Source organism: Panthera uncia, chromosome C2, assembly GCF_023721935.1.
Source record: "Panthera uncia isolate 11264 chromosome C2, Puncia_PCG_1.0, whole genome shotgun sequence".
Taxonomy (NCBI): Eukaryota; Metazoa; Chordata; class Mammalia; order Carnivora; family Felidae; genus Panthera; species Panthera uncia.
In genome coordinates this window covers 83,574,863-83,594,626 of record NC_064810.1, presented here as the reverse complement: position 1 = coordinate 83,594,626, position 19,764 = coordinate 83,574,863, and the positions used below count along the sequence as shown (strand labels likewise).

At 36.8% G+C, this 19,764-nt stretch overlaps 1 long non-coding RNA gene across 2 annotated transcripts in view; it reads right to left on the bottom strand.

Moving 5' to 3' along the window:
• Positions 1-3,928: 3,928 nt before the first annotated feature.
• LOC125921155 (uncharacterized) overlaps positions 3,929-19,764 on the bottom strand; it is a 36,111-nt gene continuing 20,275 nt past the window's right edge. Inside the window, exon 3 of one of the 2 annotated variants that reach the window (XR_007457314.1) lies at positions 3,929-4,644. This is a non-coding gene — a long non-coding RNA (uncharacterized LOC125921155). The remainder of the gene's footprint in view (positions 4,645-19,764) is intronic. The other variant, XR_007457315.1, reaches the window with a different exon arrangement.

Genomic DNA, 19,764 nt, shown 5'->3' with positions numbered 1-19,764 from the left:
CTCTTGTTGCTTTAAATTTTTGTTTTTGTCTTTGACTCTTGACAATTTAATTATACTGTGTCTTGGTGTGGCCCTATTGGGGTTCAACCTATTTGGAGTCCTTTGAGCCTCATATATTTGGATATCTATTTCTCTTTCCAGGTTCAGTTTTTAAGCCATTATTACTTTAAATATACTTTCTGTCTCCTTCTCTTTCTCTTCTCCTTCTGTTAGTCCCATATTGCTGAATTCCTATTTTGTGAATATTGGTTTTTTATGGTATCTGTAAGTTTAATAGGTATTCTTCATCTTTTTTTATTTTTTTTTCTTTTTGTTTCTCTAACTGGATAATTTCTAATGTCCTATCCTCCAGGTCATTGACTCTTTTTTCTGCATGGTCGAGTCTGCTTTTGAAACTCAAATTCTTCAGTGCAGTTATTGTATTTTTTTTACCTTTAGGATTGTACATTTTTTGATAGTTTCTATTGATTTGTTGTTCTTCTCATTTAGTTCATGCAACTAATTTCATTTAGTTGTCCATGTGTCTTTATAGTTCATTAAACTTCTTTAAGTGATTTATTCTGAATTCTTTGTCAGATAGTTCATAGACCTCCATTTCTTTAAATCAGTTATTTGAGCATTATTAGTTTCCTTTGGTGGTGTCATATTTACCTGGGTTTTCATGATTCTTGATTTCTTACACTGGTATCTGTACATTTGAGTAATTGGATTCCTGTTCGAAGCTTGAGAGTTTTGCTTTGGCAGAGACTGATTTTTACCAGTCAACTCAGTTTGGGTTTCTGGGTGTGCTGCTGGTAATATCCTTAGGCAATGAAGTCTGCTATTATGGTCTATTTTGGGGAGAGGCAACAGCTCAAGCTCTGCAGTTGGATTGGGGGGACGTGCTACTGGCTAAGAATAGTTACATGAGACTGCTGGCTTGGTGCCCTACCCAAGTGAAGCCGTGGGATGGGCTCTGCAATTATCTGGATTCTCTGGTAAGGCTTACTAGATGGTCAGGTCTGGGTACCATATTCAGTTATAGATGGGGCTATGAATTAGCTTCCTACCCTGGTGTGACAGTAGGACAGGACCCAGGGCTTATATGTCTCTTTGTTTGGAGATCTGAATCAGGCCAGAGTGTACACTGAATTTCCTGGTCAGGTGAGACCACTGGTTTTGCTCTACAGACAGGGAAAGCCATGAGCTATGCTCTCTGTTCCAGTGCCACCATAAGCAGGGCTTGTTGGGTGGGCTATGCAGTTTCCTGTGTGCTTTGGTTAGGTCCCCTGGTCAGGTAGGCTAGAGGCTGTATTCAGTAATGAGTAGGGCTACAAATTATTTTACCTGCCTGGGCACAGTGGGAAAAGCAGCTGTAAGACCAGTAAAGCTCTGTGTTGTCTTAACTCAAGTGAACCTGTACTCCAAGTACTTTGGCTGAACAGGTCCATTAGCTTTGCTCTGCCAACTATCAGTTCTACCTGCTTTTGTCTTGTCTTAAGCACCACTGTGTTGCATTTTCCAAGTGTTCTCACCAGCTCTTTAGGTTCTACAGCTAGTGGATGGATCATCTCAGCTCCCTTGCCTGGGTGGGAAAGGGAGGAACTACTCTAGGCAATTCTCAATTTACCCAACATTTGGGAAGGGCCAGAAGCCACCCTCAGCATGATGGATTAATCCCTCTGGCTATTTTGAGGGTGATCAGCTATGCTTGTGCATCTCAACTTGAGCATTGTTGGGCTGCACAGCTTGCAGGTGTTCTTGCCAGCCCCTCTGGTCAGATGTGATAGTTCCTGATCACTCTCCACAGATCGTGGGACTGTGACTCAGCCTCTCTCTGGATATATGCAAACCATGCTCTAGGGCTGGGAGAATTCCTCATATGGGGTCTAAATCAAGTATATCTGTACCCCCCTGACTTCCCTGGTCAGAATACACCACTGACTTGGTTTCACAGATGAGCAAAGTTTCTGGTTGTGATTATTACTTGAGCATTACATGTATGAATTTGGTCTGCCAAGATTTGCATGCTAATTGTTGCAAGCCCCTCCCTCCCTTCTCTGTCACAATCAGATTCCCGGGGGTTGAGCCCTGAAGATTCCACTGCAATCCCTGTGGGGCAAGAGCAGAGTAGTACTCCCACAAAGTGATCCACAATGCTAGGGAAATGGCTGGTTGTCCTCCTAGAGTTCTCTTTTCCCACTGGAGCTGGAGGAGCTGGAGTTGCAGGAAAGACCTCTCTGCATAGTGCTGTGCTGGCCTCGGGGAGGGGCAATGCAACCAGTGTGTAACTGCTTTTCTTACTGTTCCAATGCAATCTGTCGTGATCTCTGTGGTTGGGGATTGCTTCAGCCTCATCCCCATGCTCTACGATTCTCTCAGTGGTGTTATGTTCTTGAATAGTTGCTAGTTGTTCTTGGGAGGGGGAAGGAAGTCAAGATGCTAATCCATGTCAGGTTCCTGGTGACATCACCCCCCTAAAGTTTTTATAGCTATATAACACAATCTCAATTCTGGGGGAGGGGGAGAAAACAGATTTAAAATATTTTGTATTCTACTCTTCTGTAAACTGCTTGAAAGTAGGGCAAGTCTCATTCATAGTTCTTGACATAGTGTCCTATACTTAGTAGGTACTAAATAAATGCTAGATGAAGGAATGAAATAATTAATTGATGAAATGTGGAATGTTCTGGCCTGACTGAATGTAATTAGCCATAGGGCATGAGAAAGAACAATCTCTCTGAACCAGTCTACAAGAACAATTTAGGACTCTGCCTTGAAGATTCAAGATCTGCCTTTCTAATAGAAGGAACATAAAAGAGATTAACCTTTCTGCTATGTGACTACAGACCAATTGGTACAGCTTGCCTTATATCACTGCCATAGAAGAACAGAGATAATAAAAAACCCTCACCAAGTTATGTGTGTATTTTAGAGGACTGATTAAATTAAGACCCCATTAAATAATCTTTTACCACTACCAGGGTTTCTGTATTATGCTATCAATCCAAAGAGAACCCATAGAAACTGCAAATTATAGGGAGAGCTCTCTTTGAACCTATAGTAACTTTAAAAGGGGGGTGGAGAAAAGTAACCTTTGAAAAGTGGCTTTCTGACAATTTTGTGTGGGAGAAAAAAATTACAAAAATGCAAAAATATGGCTATCTTCCATATTTTCTGTAGCTTAAGAATAAAACTTTATACCCCTCATTTAAGAATGTTAATTCCTGCCTTTAGCTACTGAGGGAACCATTTTTCTATTTTGAAACTTTGAAGAATTAAAAGGTCATTAAATTTTGGGGCAATAGAAAATCCTAAGAAATAATTTAATTTTAAGAACTAAGGATTCAATTATGATGAATAGCCTATATATATATATATATATATATATATATATATATATATTTGCTGTAACAATTTAAAGAATAATTCTACACTAGTCAATCGCTCACAATTACATCAGTTCAACCAGGAATTATTCTCTTTTCCTTTCCAAGTTGTGATTGTCTCACAGTTACCAACACATAGATGAAGTTAATATCCTAGTCCTGTTGATGTCATTCTGGGTTTTCTTGTCAACTGTCATGAAAAATTTTGTCATTAGGCAAGTTGGTAGATGCCTACTGCCAAGTCCTCTTGCCTCATTAGACCAATTTCATAAGCCTTTCTGACTCTATTTGGTAGGAATGGAATCCAGACATCCATGTCTGAAATTAAATTCTCCCAGCAGCTACACCTCAAACATCTCTTTGCTTTCCTTTTTTTTTTTTCTTGGCTATGGTATGAGACAAGTTGGATAGGATGGAAATGGACTGCTCAGCTTTTAAACTTGCCATTCTCCATGGAGCATGCATATGGTCTACTCAATTTGAACAATTCCTGGGAGCAGGATTCAGTCCCTGATCCTGCCTAAGCTCACTGCCAATAGTGCTACAAGGGGGAAAATGGCCTTCTTTTTTTTTTTTTTTTTTTTTTTTTTGCTAATACATCTGTGATATATATACACTGTATCTAGATCCACTTACAAGTAGTTGCTCTGTCAGTTCTTTGACTGCCCTTGCAAATCAATCAAAGGATCTACCATATCTCTGTAACAAAATAAATGATTTCTTAGGGCTGACCGACATTTCCTTGATACAATATCCTTTACAAGCATGCATTTTGTGAATCAAAAGTATGGTAAATACAACATACACTGAGTGTGCTTTTTTCCCATGACCAAATAAGAAAGGATTATTTATTCATTTATTTGTTTGCATATTTATGCTTACAGTTTTGTTTGGGGACTTGTCAAGTAAGAGATTAGAAGGCAATTTTCACACAAAAGCCCCAAAGAAACATGATGTTATTCTGTGGAAGTTATTTGATTGTTCTTCATAGTCTTTTCCTTTCAATTGGCATTTAGAGAACCAGCCACACAAGCTGCTCCGTACCTTCCCGCATGATACCATTTCTTCCTGTTCTCCTTATCTGTACCTGCGAGGATGCACAGCTTTCTCTTTTTTCTTTCTTGTGGGTTTGTGCAGTTTCTTGATGTTTGTGACAGGCCACGATAGGGGAAGCTTTTATCACCGTGGGGTTTGGAGGCCTCAGTAAATTGAAAATTGCAAATGAAATCCACTGGGCTTGAATTCATCAGCTATTATGTCAGATGACCTTTGGCAGCTGCTGATAAAAATGAGAGAATGTTAGCTCTGATCCAATTTTCAGCACTAACCATTCCTTTTCAAATCCATTCACAGTCAGGCAGCAGACACATGGGAAGTGAAAATGATAGGGTTTCAAGAGAACGGCATTGTGTTGCAGATTAAGATTTTCTCCCCCTATTTCTAGAGGTCGGCCCCCAGGCCCCTGTCTGGTATCTACCTATTGTCCAATCAGTTTCAATATCTGCTTCAGAGGACATGTTAGCCATCCTTACAGATAAGTGCTTACAGGAGAGAATGTTGGACTTAATAGTTTTGCTTAGGAGGCATCAAGGGTCGCAGTGTAGCAATATTGACTGGCACATGTTAGTTTAATCTGACATTCTAAGGAATGTGACACTAGATTCTTTTAGAGTTGTTGATCTCTAGGTAATTTTTGTTACCAGCTCTGGTTTTATAAAATTTATTTTTGCACAACTATTTATATTCATGAGTCCGGAGATATTCTAAAATGTCTGTCATAGCCAAGCAAAGGAAGCCTAAGCTTGTCTAAATAAGGTACGGAAGCCAAAATTATAAAACTGGGAACCAAATGACTTGTGTGTATTCTGTTCTTGCAATCCAGTTAAACATAAATGCTATCAATAATATTTTAAGAACCAGATTATCCTGAAATAAATGAGTTTCTTCCAGCGGTAGGTTCCTCAATAAAAGTAATAGATTTTTTTATCGTGCAGGAGGTAAAAATTAGACTTGTTATTTTCCACTGAGGTAGCATGAAACAGCAAAATAACACTATGGATGGTTGAGTCATCAGTATGATTTCCCCACCTATGAAACATAGAGGCCTTCTGAAAATAAAGAAAACTGAGATTAACCATTTTTCCCTTATTTGACTGTCCCAAAAAGACAAATAATTTCTCCTTCAGTCTTTTGAATTCACTGAGGGAATAGTCCAACCAAATGTGAAGGCAAAAAGCATCAGATGATTGAAACCCATGTATAATTTTTTAAGCACTTAAAAAAAACTAATTAACTGAAAAATATTAAACCTGTATTTATATAGGTTTTCTTGATATGCAGATTCTTACTTTCATATTTTCCCTTGACACTCTAATGGTTGACATTATATGAAAATAGGTGATTATATGTTAACAGTGTTGCAAGATGGCTTAGATGGCTCTTCTAAATGCCAGTCTTTGGAGGAAGAATATGGCTGTATGAGCTTCCTCATAAGAAAAACAAGTAAGTGCATATGTATCTATAGGATGTATATTACCCATATAATATATCTCACTTTTGAAAAGTAATTATTTAAAGTTAATATCTTGCTGGGTTTTCCCCCCACCTTTTCCTGGTACTGTTAAGCCCTTTTAAGAGAAGACACTTACTTGCTGTTTAATGAGCATGTGTAAATAAAATGTGACACCAGTGATGGTGTCCAAAAACAAATATGCACATTAAAAGTCAATTATTATTGAATAATATTTTAAAGGACTCAAAGTCAAGTTGTAAGCAATGATTGAATCTAAAATTAAGTGGGACCACCCAACCAAAAGATACGAATTCAGTATATTTGTGGCTGCCTTTGATTTTCTCAGATAATTGATTTTCTAAACTTTATGGTTTTCTGGTCCTACACACCATCCATTTGGACCCCAGGGAAGTGATGACATGACTGGTTTTATAAAAACAGCACTACAACCTTGTGTGGTTTAGCCAAACCACACTTCAGACACAGCAGACAACAGCTCTTATCAAAAGGCTAAAGTCTGCGGCTTTACAAGTTTATCAATGACTGCAGTCACACATCGCCCATTTCATCCATATTCATGTGGCAGAATTTGTTTCTCTGAGTTATAGCTTCCTCATACCTCTACCTGCCTTTAGGTTTACAATGGATACTGTCACTACTTCCCAAAAGAAGAAGCAATGATTTAACAATGAGCATGTTCTTAGGGGACTGCAACTATGACAGGCCCAAGCCATTCAGCTTGGACCCAGTGAGCTAACAGGAATCTGCCAGAAAAAACAGCAGCACCCACACTTGGCTGGGTCCTAGGACCTGGCTTTCAGCCACTATGATCTGCATGCTCAGATAGATGGAGCAATTAGATAGGCCTGTTAAGTCTTATGTCTTCATTATTGATTTATAGTATGAACTCAGCATGATTATTGAACCAGAGCAGCCAGTGAAACAAATGAGTCATTGATCTTTACATAGGCTTATATTTCCAATTTATATTTGGGGAGGAAAAACATGGATATACCATTATTTCTGGTATTTTGTTCAAAGGTTTGAACAGAGATTTGGGTAATTCATTGTTCCCACCTTCTGACCTTTCATTGTCATTGCTTCTATAGAAACACTATCCAATAGAACTTTCTGTTATGATGGAAATGTTCTACTCTATCCTGTCCGATACAGTGGCCACTAGTTGCCTGTGGCTATTAAGTATTTGAAATGTGACTAGTGTGACTGAGGAGCTGTATTTTTATTTTTATTTTTATTTTCATTGAAATTTAAATAACCACACATGGGTAGTGGCTACCGTATTGGACAATGCAGCAGCTTTATAGCATACCAAGCTTTTCTCCTCTCTCTATGAATAGCACTTGTTGAAATTTTACCTCTTTTTAAAGACCCTGCTTAAATACTACCCCTTTTATAAAGCCGTTATTGATTCTCCCACCTCAATATTCCCCCCACGTGTCTCTTAATACATATAATTTTATACTTCTGATTGATTTCTGCCTTGTATTGTAATTATCTGCTCTACCCTACTACAGACTGCTTGAGGATAAGGATTATGTCCACCCAATGATAGGTTGTCTACCACAAATATTTGAGGAATTAAACTGAGTTGTAGATTTTATTGGGGGAGGAGTTATAATTTTTTAATACATGCTAATTAGAGAGGTGCTGACACTTTTCATGCCCTCTTTTAAGAATGAATGTAGGAAAATCTGTATTATTTCCCTCTCTTGATTAATCTATTAGCACTGAGGTAGAAATACTAAAGAAAACTGTTATATTTTCTCCTCATCTTCATAGACAGCAGCACAATGCTATGCATATAGGAAGAAGTCAGTAAATACTTCTTGAATCAGTGTACAAATGACTGAGAATTATTATCCAATTTTCAAATAACTTTGAAGTCCCTGAATCAAGGAAATATGCTTATATTGGCTTCTAATGTTACAAAAATTCCTTATAGAATATTCACATAAATTTTTACTCAAAAATAAACTCTAAAAAACACCAAACTACTATGCCTTGGTTAGGATAGTAGTTATACAACCGTATGTGCTTGTCAAAACCCAGAACTGTACACTTTAAGAGGATGAATTTTGCTGCATATAAATTATTTATGATGAATAAAAATACTGTGTACTTTAGTAATGCTTATAATTTTAAGTAGCTACTTAGCATTGGAGTACTAAATCAATGATATTTATTTAATACATATTACTAATTTTATTCAATTGTGTGTTTCTGTGGTGCTAGATTACACCTAGTTGACTTCTGAGGAATAGTGAGGTGATCTAAGACAAGTGTTCTATGATTAAAAAAGCACTAGATGTGGATGGAGTTACACCTTATTTTAAAAACCAAATTCTTCCACTTACTAATTTGAAATACTAGTAATAATTACCACATTATGTTTTATATCAGCTTATACTTGCTGAATACATACTGGATACGCTCTGTTCTCAGGACTCTATTAAAGTTAAGTCAATCCTCTGACAAGCCTATAAAGTTGGTATTATCCCCACTTTAAAGATGAGGAAACAGAAAGATTCAGTAACTTGCCCGAAGTCACACAGCATTTAAGTGGCACCTGGCCATCATACATTCTCCATATTTTTTGGTGTATCTGACGATTAGCATAGTAGAGTCAGGAGACAGGTTTAAGCATTACACATGGGCTCTTACCAATATTATCATATTTGAACATGTATTCTCTTCAATAAAAGGAAGATAATATTATTTTCTTCCAGTCTCACAAGGAAGGCTGCTCTGATGGCCAAATGAGACATTAATATGGAGATGCGATTACCCATTTTAGGAATTGTGCCTAGTACTTATGCTTGGTGTTTTAAGTTAAGGTTGGGGTGCCTTTTTGTGTATTGGGAAACACATTGATCTCAAGTATGCTTCATTTGCTGACGAGAGATCCTCCTCACTCCCATTTTCATAATTAGTCATGACTGTACTTGAGGAAATCAGGGAAAGGGAACAATAAAGATTTTAGCCTCCCGTCACCTAAGTATATAAGAAAGACCTTTGGGTCATTTTTCCTTTTTGAAAAATCTGGGAAAGAAAAAAAAGTAGAAGAGATGAGAAGGGAAGGAACTGGAGGTTGAAGGAAAAAGTGGGAGAATCTCCCAGAGCTCACCAAAAAAACACAATTCAACCAAGAAGAACCATTCTAGCACTTTCCTTTACCCTTTGACTCCTTCCATTCACTCAGCTGGGTACTATCAGAGTTGCAAAACATTAGCCAATGGATGGATTTCTAATGTAAAACTTTTAAGAAGAGTAATAAAATATTTCAATATCAGAGCACTTAGAAATTCTCATTTCCAGAATATACATGGAGTATGTGGGGGTGGGGGGTTTGAATGAAGTTAAATTGTTCTACCTAGTATTATTTTAGACATTTTATATCTATTCAGTGTCTGTGAACAAATTACTTTAACAGGATGCATGTCCATGCACTTAAATTCGTTAGTTTATAAATACCCAAAGTTATGTCCAAGCAGATTTATGAGTAATGATCAAACTGTACTAATTAGTACCATCTACCAATGTATTGTACTCATTTCCGTTTCATAAAAGCAGTCATTCAGATGAATAAGAGCCAGTGGTTTTAAGGAGTTCAGGATAGGTGGAGATCTTAAAGAAATTTAGCTAATTATAGTAAAATCTAAAATACTGTGCTTCTTCACACTTCTTGTAAACACAGTCTTCTGAGGATATTCATAGTTTACTTTTTTTAAAGTGGGGTAAGGAGAAAAGTTTTCAGAGTCAGAATAAAATTGTTTTAGTTCTTTTGGTCAGTTAATATTAAGTATGATTCAAGTCTAAAGTTGACATTGGCCATTCATTTTCATTGTGAAGAAGAAGAAGAAGAAGAAGAAGAAGAAGAAGAAGAAAAGAAGAAGAAGAAGAAGAAGAAGAAGAATAGCTTCCATTCCTTAAGTGTTTTTTCCCCATACAAATGTAATACAGGGCAAATCCCTCTAACTACTACAATCAGTAAACCCCTAAACCCCCACAGCGGCTTAATAAAAAAAAAACCTAATAGATAGCAGTGGAATCTTATATGGGTCATATGGCTCTTCCTTGTGGCTTTTCTCTAAGTGATGATTCAAGAAGACACCTTCTTTCCAACCTGCAACTTTGTCACCTCAAAGTCTCTTCTATATTTTGGATGGAATAGAGAGGACTTTTACCTGCCCCAACCTACAAGTGACATATCACTTCTGTTACATTCCATTGGTGAAATGTAGTCTTGTGACCTCACCTAGATTCTAGAGGAACAGGGGAATGTAGTTTACCTCCATGGCAAGGAACCCATGGGTTCCTTGGGTAGTGAACCCATAATATTGCATCTGCCATAGCTAGACAGTGCTTTATATATATTGACTCATTTAATATGTACAAGAACACTAGAAAGTGAATGTTATTAACCTCACTTCATAGATGAGAAGCCAAAGATGCAAAAAGCTTAAACAAGTTGCCTAATTTTCACATAAATGGTGGAACCAAGATTCAAATACAATCTGTCTTAAAAAAAAAACACTATTAACAAATTAACATGCAAAAATATATGGAAAAAGGTTATGAAAAAAAGAAATAGAGCTAGTAACTTGGTTATGAGAAATGCTCAGGCTACATAATAACTAAAGAAATGGGAATTTAAGGGGGAAAATGTTTTAATTTGTGAAGTTAACAATAGCAATAAAAAGTTTAATGCTATATCCAATGCTGACAAAGGCATGGTAGAAATAATTGAAAGGAAAGTCACCAAACTATTAATAGTAGTTGTTTTCTGTTGGTAGATTTATGGGTGATAGGTATCACTGATTTACCTTTAAAAATTATTGCATTTTATAAACATGTAAACACCTATCTACATGCATGTGGACACATGACATATAACTGCTTTGTAGAAATCCCAACTGGGGCTATGGCAGGGCACGACTCTGTACATGTAAGTGAACATATTACTTTAAAGAAATATGGAGGCATGCATGGTCCTGAAAATTTCCACCATCTCAAAACAAACAAACAAAAAAAATGCACTGATTTATTTCTGTGGCTTTTGGGATCTATCCTCTTTTTATACTCACTCCTGGAACTTGTGTCTCTTAAATTCATTTCTGAAAAGAAATATTGATTTTGGCAGTAATAAAGCTGTCAGAACATTGGTGGAGAGATAGTATCACATAATTAAGAAAGAAACTATCATGTGTTATCCAATAGTAAGATTAGTCATATGGAAAGCAATGTAAAGACTGCACATGCAGAATAAAGCAGATTTAAGAAGACAAATTCTGACAAAATGGACAGAAGGCTATGGAGGTGGGAGTCGTACAGAGGATGGAGGGTTTCATAATGCTTATGTTTCTGGCCATTTGGAGAAATACATTTCAACTCAACAACCAATTCAGATATTACTCTTTTAGCTAAAAAGGAAGACGCTAACCCCTCTCTCTTCCATCATGATAGCATGTCATAGAGCACAGAGTCACTACACAGTTTTAATAAGACAAGTCACTTATATTTTTTGTGTTAGAAAGAGCAAACTTTCATGAAGATCATTTGGTGAATTTATGCTCCTTTAAGTGAATTTTGAGAGATTTCATTAGCACAGTCCAAAAATAATCTGTAAACAGTAAAGGGGTCCTGAAATATAGTGGCCAAAGCCAATATAGACTAGCATAGGACCAAAATAATATAGGGAAAGTAAAACAAAATCAAAGAAGATAGAAAATAGATCTCTGTAACCTGGGAAAAAGAAAAATTTCATTTGAATAGTATTTCTCTGACTGAGGCACACGTAAGGTTTTAACTTTAAGGCCCATTCACCAAATCTAGTTTGCCTTGCTAACTTCATATGATTTCTCAAAAGTAAGATTCCAGGTTTACATTAGTCAAAGAAACAATTAGCAATGGTTATTTTTGTAACATGACCAGTTATTAGAGCAGCATTTTTATATTTTAATGCAACACTTCCCCACATACAATTTATAAAGTACTGATTCTGAGTAAGAGTAATAAGATATTATACAAGTAAAGATCCTGTGCTAGGTGAAACAAATGATAAAAAGATGTATTAATGACAAAATTTATTAGAGCCTTTATTAGAGCCTGCAGTGGGTGTAAGGAAGAAAGAAATATAATGTTCAGCATTTCACCAGTGAACCCTTGTTTGGCCATGAAACATGTTGAGGGGCCATCGTCTTTTGGGTCATGTTTTGGAGACAATGATTTGGCACCACTTCTCTTCACCACGAGAGACCTTTCTCTTTAGTTGTGAAAGGGAGAATAATGCAGTGGTTTGGAGAGTGGGTTTTGGACCAGACTGCTGGTATTTAAACTCTGGGATTTGCTGTGGACCCTTGGGCAAATTACTTGACCTCTCCTGGTTTCAATTTCTTTATCTCTAGGGTGGGCAAAATGGTAGTACCTAGTGAGGACAAAGTTATTGTGAGCATTACATAACTTGACACACTTGGAGTACCTAGGACACCTTCTAGCATATGATAAATTCTCAATATTAGCTCTTGACTGCTACAGCAAATAAGCACTTGCACCAAATATCCTTCTTTATGAGGACAGGTCCATATCTATTTGGGGGTATGCTATACAAGACACGTTCTTTATTTTTGTAGGTTTTTCCCAAAGACTTCAAATGATAAGCCCATTTTTAAAAAGTCTAAAATTTGTGATTAAAACCAGAGAGATTTCCTTTTTTCTAGCTTAAAAACATGACCATTTGAACTTTTGTTTTTCCTCTTTAGACCCTAATTCTCGTCATTTTTCAGTGGTATAATGACAAATGAGGTTGCTTCACCATCAGAGCTCTCAGAATGACCAGAACCTTCTACTGAGGAATAGGTCTTAAATTTCACATCCATGAATAGCCAGAACCCTAAGGTTTGTTTAGTGCTTCATAATGCTGACAATATGTTTTCACATGCATAAGAATGTGGTTCTTCCTATACCATGTTCCTTTAGTCCAGGCTGCCTTCTTGCCTCCACCAGTAGGTTTAGCTTTATGTTCAACCCCAAGCAGGAAGCATGAATTATTTATTACTCATTTATTTAAATCTATCTCATTCCTTATGCAGGATTTCCAATAGATAACAAGAGATTGACTCACTATTCATGTCGGCTTTGATACTCATCACCCCACCTCCCCCAGCAGATGACCCACTGCTCTGGCACCCAGTAGCTGGATCTCACCTACTTGGTCCAGCTCCCTCCTACAGAGCCCACCCTGGCACCACCTACATCCTGTTTTGTGGCCCCAAAGTCCTTCATTTCAACTCCTAGGTCCCAGATAACCAGATCTACATCACAATCTGTTTTAAGGAATCCTTGATCAAACACTCTTTTATAGAGCCTCTTGAGGCAAAAATAAGGAAAACAATATACGATGATGGTTAGTATTTTCAAGGAGTCATAGTAATTTCCATATTCACATCCCTCAAAAAGAAAAATGTAACATTATTGAATTCATGGGAAGGACAATGCTTGCAACTTTTTTGTGGGAAGTATTTGTCCAAAAGTTTCCCCATTTTCTGTTTAATGTCACAACCAAAGAACTAAGTGTGATTTGTCCAATTAGTTCCTCCAATGAAACAATGGATGTCATTATTGTCAATCAAAAATTGCTAGAGTGCCTCCACATGTCTTTGAAGCAAATATCCAGTTTATTTGCAATTTAGAGAATATACATATACTTAGACTTAGGCAAAAGAAGAAAATAGGGACCTGAAACTGTTATCCAATGTCTGAATTGTATACACTAACGAGTTTTTTGACTGATTTATTCAGATTTTCCCATCTTAAGAATTCTAACACCCTTAAAACACAGATTAATTTTTCTGATACTTACCTGTTCCCTCAGCTCCCCTAAATAATACTGCCCAATTTTTTTCCCTTTTTTATTGTGGTAAGACCTATATAACATAAAATTTGCAATTTTAACTTTTCTTTAAATGTCAAGTTGTACAGTGTAGTCTTGGCTTCAAGAGTAGATTTCCATGATACATCACTGAAATACAAAACCCAGTGCTAATCCCAACAAGTGCCCTCCTCAATGCCCATCACCCCTTTACCCCATCCCTGTCAACCCTCAGTTTGATCTCTGTATTTAAGAGTCTCTTGGGGCGCCTGGGTGGCTCAGTCGGTTAAGCAGCCGACTTCGGCTCGGGTCATGATCTCGCGGTCCGTGAGTTCGAGCCCCGTGTCAGGCTCTGTGCTGACAGCTTAGAGCCTGAAGCCTGTTTCAGATTCTGCGTCTCCCTCTCTCTCTGATCCTCCCCCATTCATGCTCTGTCTCTCTCTGTCTCAAAAATAAATAAACGTTAAAAAAAAATTAAAAAAAAAAAAAAGAGTCTCTTCTAGTTTGAGGTGCCTGGCAGGCTTAGTTGGTTAAGCGTTCAACTTCAGCTCAGATCATGATCTCACAGTTCATGAGTTCGAACCCCATGTCAGGCTCTGTGCTGACAGCTCAGAGCCTGGAGCTTGCTTCAGATTCTGTGTCTCCCTCTCTCTCTGCCTCTCCCCCACTCATGCTCTATCTCTCTCTCTCTCTGTCTCTGAAAAATAAACATTAAAAAAAAATTTTTTTTAAAGAGTCTCTTATGGTTTGCCTCTCTCTCTGATGGTATCTTATTTTTCCTTCCCTTCCTCTGTGGTCTTCTGTTAAGTTCCTCAAATTCCACATATGAGTGAAATCATATATCTGTCTTTCTCTGACTTATTTCACTTAGCATAATACCCTCCAGTTCCATCCACGTTGTTGCAAATGGCAAGATTTCATTCTTTTTCATCTCCAAGTAGTATTCCATTGTGTATATACACCACATCTTTTTTATCCATTCATCCCGTTGATGGACTATATAATTCATCAGCATTAATTACATTCACAATGTTGTGTAACCATCACTACTATCTATTTCCAAAACTTTTTCATTACCTTAAATAGAAACTCTACCTGTTAAGCATTAACTCCCTATTTTCTCCTCTTTCCCGCCTAGTCCTTGGTAACTTCTATTCTACTTCCTGTCTCTACAAATTTGCCTATTCTAGATATTTCATATAAGTGGAATCATACAATATTTATACTTTTGTGTCTAGTTTATTTCACCAATCATAATGTGTTCAAGGTTCATCCATGTTGTAGTATATATCAGAATTTTATTCCTCTTTATGACCAAATAATATTCCATTGAATGTATGTACCATATTTTGTTTATCCTTTCATCTGTTGATGGACACTTGGGTTGTTTCAACTATTTGGCTATTGTGAATAATGCTGCAGTGCATACAAGTATGTGAATCCTGTTTGGAGCTGAATTGCTGTATAATGTGCTTTATCTTTTTGAGGACCCTCTAAACTGGTTTCCATAGCCACTGTACCACTTTACATTCTTACCAGCAGCATATGAGAGTTCAAACTTATTTTGTGTGAGTCCTCCAACTTTGTTCTTATTTTTCCAGGTTGTTTTTGCTATTCTGGGTCCCTTGCAATTCTATATGAATTTGAGAATTGGCTTTCCCATTTCTGGGGGAAAAAAGGCTGTTAGAATTTCTATGCAAATTGCATTGAATCTATAAACAGTTTTGAATAGTATTGACATCTTAACAATTTTAAGGCTTTTTCTCCATGAACATGAGATGTCTTTCCATTTATTTACATCTTTAATTTCTTCCAGCAATGTTTTGTAGTTTTCAGTGTAGAAGTCTTTTACCTTCTTGGTTAAATTTATTGCTAGGTCTTTTATTCTTTTAGGTACTATTGTAAATGGAATTGCCTCCTTAATTTTCTTTTCAGATTGTTCATTTTTGCCATATATAAACACAACTAATTTTGTTGGTTGATCTTATATTCTACAACTTTGTCAAACTTGTTTATTAGCTGTAGTAGTTTTCTTTTATATTTTTTGGGATTTTCTATACGTAGGATCATGTCATCTGTCAATGGAGATAGTTTTATTTTATTTTCCCTCTTTGAGTTTCTTTTTTCTTGTATAATTTCTCTGGTTAGAATTTCCTAATACAGTGTTGAATAGCAGGGCATTCTTATCTTGTTCATATCTTTAGGGAGAAAAGTTTTAGTCTTTTACCACTGAATATATTGGCCATTGGTGCTTTCATTAATGCCCTTTGTCATGTTGAGGAAGTTCCCTTCACTGCCTAGTTTTTGAGTTGTTTTAATCCTGGAAGGATTTTGGATATTATAATGTCTTGAGTGGAGAAAAACTATTGTAAAACAACTCTTTGCCTCATGTCTGGGTCTCTTGAAGTAGTGAAACTTCTGCATCATTGTTTATCTAGCAGTACCAAAATTAGGCTGAGTAAAAGGAAGGAATCACTCTGATTCTGTCAAGTATCTGGTATAAAATCTTTGCTTCTAACCTGAACAGTTCTGTTTTTTTTATGTCATGATTTATGCCACTTCTGCCTATGGATCTAGATGACACATTTGTGCTGGCCCTCCAATGGGAACTGAGTCTCTTGACTCACCAAAGATAGTCTCCAATCTCAGCTCTTCCTACTAGATCAACAGTTTCTACGTTAATGACGTGTTCCCTCTATCCCCAGGCTGTGGCCCTTGCTCAGTGTCTCATGATCTACCAAACCTTAAGCGAGCCTCTCAACATCTCTTGTCAAGCCTCCCATCCTCCTACCCAAGCTTTCTGGGTATTCCTGGGGAGTGGGTTGTTATGGTCACTTCTGACATTGAAAGCCTATCCCCACGGAGTTCTCGATGTCACGCATACATCACCACTTCCTAGTGTCTCTTCTGGGCTGATCCATGGGTAAACCTCAGCCCTCTTTGATTTTCACCAAAAAACCCACTCACATAAGGCATGTGTATGGAGCAAACTACACTGAAACTTTGGGGAGATGATTTGAGTTCATAACCCAGTAACATAACAAAGTAGAATATCAGATTTCACTATTCTTAAAAAATCTGCTCAGCCATTTGTACTGATTGGAGATCTTGTTTCCTATCATGTTGCGTATCCCCCTCTTACTTTCACTCCACTGCTTGCTTTGTTATGCAGAGCAGTTCAGTTCTTTTTAGTCTATTTTAAACTAGGTTCTGGTGTCCCATTGCATATCAACAGATTCATTCTTCTACTGGGTCTCACCCTTCCTTCTTCCCTCCACTAAAAAGGGAAAAGAATAGCCTAAAGATGTTTTGCTCTCCTCATCTGAATTAAGCCACCTTTCTTCAAAAATGGAAAAGGCTACAGTCAGTTTGATTTTTAAATAACAGGGTTTCTCTCTCACGCACATACACAGATGCATATATAATACACTTTAAATACTTAAATACTTTTATGTTAAAAGATAGGATATCATATATAGTACTCTAACACCATAATTCCCAAACTATGCACTACAGTATCTCAGAGTGCCCTAGTGAACTCACAGAGAATACTGTAGGATATTTTCTATTTGGGGGGGAAATACAGACACAGTGCAAACTACCAGCTCTAGGTGGTCCATAGCTTCAACATTAGATTGTTCTGCTTCCCATTTGGCGACCTCATATCTTTGCAAAGCAGAGTTTTCTGTGCTTGCTTTGATAAAAAGCAAGTACCATACTAAAATCAATGTGGAACAGGAAATAGGAAAGATGGGAACCAATCTGATTCCAAAGATTGAGGAGTTTTATAGCAGCCAACAGGTGCACATGTCCCATTAGGAAGTAATTGTGATTATTCAAGAATAAAATAAAAATAGGGGTGCCTGGATGGCTCAGTCAGTTGAGCACTGACTCTTAATATTGGCTCAGGTCATGATCTCACGGTCTTTCATATCAAGCCCCGTGTCAGGCTCCATGCTGGTCATGGAGCCTGATTAAGATTCTCTCTCTCTTTCTCCCTCTGCCCCTCTTCCCCCACTTGTGCTTTCCCTCTCTCTCTTAAAAAAAATAAATAAAAATGTATAAAAGAATAAAATAAAAATATTTTTCTTTTAATTTATGTGTAGTATTTTTTGCAAAGGCTGAGAAGTTGTTAAAACATAAATATTTATTAAGTTCTTTGGAACCTTACTGCTTAATAAATGAAACTATTAAATATTTCCTTTGGCCTAGTAGCACTGTGAAAAAAATACCAATAAGGTTTAGTGAACTCTGCCCTACTCCTTTATGTGTATAGACATATATGTATATATATGTGTGTGTGTGTGTATATATATATATATATATGTATATATGCACACACTTAAAAAGCCCATATTTAATATTATGAAAAGGTAACTAGAGTAAATAATACAAACATCCAAAGAAATTATTATTATAAAAAGCACTAATTACTTAGGACATGATTGTAATTATTATTACCTCCTTTTTAATGTAAATACCTGAAAAACTTTAAAAGATAGAAAAACTTTAAATCAGAAAGGTCTCAAGAAAAAGTCAAACACTGGTTAATTAAACTGTTCTAAAAAAAAAAAAAAAGACACTCCGGTTAGTTAAATATTTCTCATTCACTAACCTGAATATTAATGAAAAATCCCATTTCCAGTCTTTCTGAAAATTTACTCAGAGACATGTTGGCCATTCTTCTGTCTTGGTAGGTACAATTTGCTAAATATAGTTCAATCTTCTTTTGGTGATTAAGTAACTTAATAAGTTAAATCACTTGCTCAGGGTTACAAACATAGCCAGTGGCAAAACTGGCATCTGAAACTAGGCACTCATGCTCCAAGCACTTGAGTGATCGATGGGGTTTGGTAAGTTTAGGAAATACTGTGTGTTATATTTCACCTTAGAGACTCAATGACTGACTGAGAAATTGTGCAAGAAAGAAGTTTTTCAATTTAGTTTAGCTCTGTATTTCCAAATTCATTGACCCCAACATCCTTTTTTACCTAACAGTTTTGCTGTACCATTTAAGGGTGTAATCTCCAGAGTCAGACTGTGGGATTCAAATTCCAGTTCAACTGCTTAGCCACGTCATGCCACCTCTCAAATCCTCACTTCCCTCATCCATAAAATGGAAATAATGCTAATACCACTCGTGAGCATTCGATGAGAAAATTCATGTAAAGCACATACTAGGTGCTTAACAAATGTACTAAAATTGTTAGCATTCCTCAAAATTAGTGTTTGTAGAACATAATTGAACATGCTGTCGTAAACATTCAGACAAATGCATAAAAATGCATATGCGAATAATTGCTGTAGGTCTATAACTTGCCGCTGAGAATACAAAATGTATCGTAAGACTTTCAGGTAGCTCGTGTATGTGAGGAAGACGATTTGCAGTCCTGGCAGAGTTTGGAGTTTTCATTCAGGGATGAAAGGCCAGGCAGTGTTGTAGCCATTATTGGGATCTGCTGATGTCTCTCTAGATGTTTGTAGGCACACAGATGGTCTACGGAAGGATAAAGAGAAAGCTGGTACACAAAGGCAGATAAAGAAAAGGCAGAGAGAAAAGGGAGCACTGACTATTGCTGCTACTCTTACCAGTCGGTGGAAAAAGAATATCTGTCTTTCCATTAATTTCACCTCTTTCCTCAACTTACAAAGAGGACAGATGCTTTTTGCAGTGATTACCGTTCCCAAAGAAAAATAAGTCATGTTCTTTCTTTGAAACAAAAAGTAAAGAATTATGTAGGGAGAAAAATAGCAATTGGTTTTCTTCTAAAATCTATGGCTAGGTGAAATCATAAAAGAAGATGATATGAAGTAAATGCAGCAGACTTCGTTTAGGTTGGTGAATTAGTAAATCCTAAGGAAATATCAGACAACTAATATTGCCATTTTCCATATGTTTATATAGCTATTACTTTGCTACACAACCACATATCTTATATATTATTGAAGAACTTTCTCTAAACATCACTTTGATGCAGTCAAAAATAATTTCATCA